This window comes from Mustela lutreola, chromosome 1 (assembly GCF_030435805.1).
Source record: "Mustela lutreola isolate mMusLut2 chromosome 1, mMusLut2.pri, whole genome shotgun sequence".
Classification (NCBI taxonomy): Eukaryota; Metazoa; Chordata; class Mammalia; order Carnivora; family Mustelidae; genus Mustela; species Mustela lutreola.
The window spans coordinates 86,762,988-86,764,992 of record NC_081290.1 but is presented as its reverse complement, the minus strand read 5'-3'; the positions used below and the strand labels follow the sequence as shown (position 1 = coordinate 86,764,992).

Sequence of the window (2,005 nt, the reverse complement as noted above, 5' to 3'; positions counted from 1 at the left end):
TGATATCCAGCCCTGCCTTGGGCTCCCAGCTCAGCAGGGAGTCTGCTTGAGGTTCTTTCCTTCTTCCTCTGCCTGTCCTCCTGATCTTTCTAAAATAAAAATTAAAACAAAACAAAACAAAAACCCCTAAGGGTTTTGAAATGTTTTTCAGTGGAGATCAGTCTAAGACAATTCAGGAAATGTATGGTACAGTTCTAGGAGAAAAAAGTTATGTGGCTCAGCTTATGATTCTCCATGCAGAGACAAATGTTAATTATCCTGTGCTGGCTTCAGCAGCACATTTATTAAAGTTGGAACTATACGGAGTTTAGCATGGCCCCTGTGCAAGGAGGACAGACAAATTCATGAAGGGTTTCATATTTTTAAAAAAGAAAGAGAAGAAAAATTATCTTGTATCTTTCCTCTTTCCCTTTTCCCAGTTAATCTGCTGTCCAACTGACATATTCAGAACACTGTAAATAAAATCCCACTTGGCTCAAAATAACATGAGTCTTCCTATATGACCCCAGTTCCTAAATTCTCAGTGAAGCTACAGTGTATTGTTTGTGAAAGGAAGTCAGTTATAATTTTCCTGATTTCCCTTTGAATAAACTTCAAAATCACCAAAGCAAACCTGATGATAATTTTGCAATAGATCAATCTTAGAGATTTACTGAGTCTAAAAATCAAATGCAGTCGGCTTGATTTGTGCCCTGGTTTGTTTTGGTCATCATGCCCATCTGCCCATCACTTCCATGGTTTGGGAATAAGAATTGATTTCTCTTTCAGGAGCACTGGGAGGAAGTTATTATAGTGTATAATGTAGGGGAAGGAGATAAAATAAGTAATTAAGAACGATAATAAATAAGTAAAGAAGAACTGAAAGGTAAGAATTTTAGCATTTCTGTTGCTGTTATTTGTTTGTTTACTTGAACCTTGAGGCCACTTGACTAGGATGGGGACACTTACAGCTTCAAAAAAATGAAAAATAAATTTGGCAATATACTTTTTAGATAAAGTCATTTAACTAGTTATCTTTCTCTCCATATATTATAGTCCAGGGTACCCAGATTCTTTTTTTTTAAATTATTTTTATTAACATATAATGTATTATTTGCCCCAGGGGTACAGGTCTCTGAATCATCAGACTTACCCATTTCATAGCACTCACCATAGCACATACCCTCCCCAATGTCCATAACTCAGCCACCCTATCCCTAGCCCACCCACCACCAGCTGCCCTCAGTTTGTTTGTGGGATTAAGAGTCTCTTATGGTTTGTCTTCCTCCTGATCCCATCTTGTTTCATTTTTTCCTTCCCTACCCTCACAACCTCCTGCCCTGCCTCTCACATTCCTCATATCAGAGAGATCATATGATAATTGTCTTTCTCTGATTGACTTATTTCATTCAGCATAATATCATCTAGTTCTATCCATGTCATTGTAAATGGCAAGATTTCATTTCTTTTCATAGCTGCATAGTATTCCATTGTGTATCTATACCACCTCTTCATATTCCATAGCTGCATAGTATTCCACTGTGTATCTATGCCACCTCTTTTTTATCCATTCATCTGTTGATGGACATCTAGGTTTTTTCATAGTTTGGCTATTGTGGAAGTTGCTGCTATAAACGTTCGGATGCACATGCCCCTTCAGATCACTACGTTTGTATCTTTAGGGAAAATACCCAGCAGTACGATTGCTGGGTCATAGGGTAGCTCTATTTTCAACTTCTTGAGGAAATTCCATGCTGTTTTCCAGAGTGGTTGCACCAGCTTGCATTCCCACCAACAGTGTAGGAGGGTTCCCCTTTCTCCACATCCTCGCCAGCATCTGTCATTTCCTGACTTGTTAATTTTAGCCATTCTGACTGGTATGAGGTGGTATCTCATTGTGGTTTTGATTTGTATTTTCCTGATGCCAAGTGATGGGGAGCACTTTTTCATGTGTCTGGTGGCCATCTGAATGTCTTCTTTGCAGAAATGTCTGTTCATGTCTTCTGCCATTTCTTGATTGGATTAT

General features: G+C 38.6%; 1 non-coding gene across 1 annotated transcript; it reads left to right on the top strand.

The window, feature by feature from the left end:
- The first annotated feature begins 260 nt into the window (after positions 1-260).
- LOC131822902 (U6 spliceosomal RNA) lies at positions 261-364 on the top strand. Its single transcript, XR_009350383.1, has one exon. It is a non-coding gene; the product is annotated as a U6 spliceosomal RNA (small nuclear RNA).
- Positions 365-2,005: the final 1,641 nt, after the last annotated feature.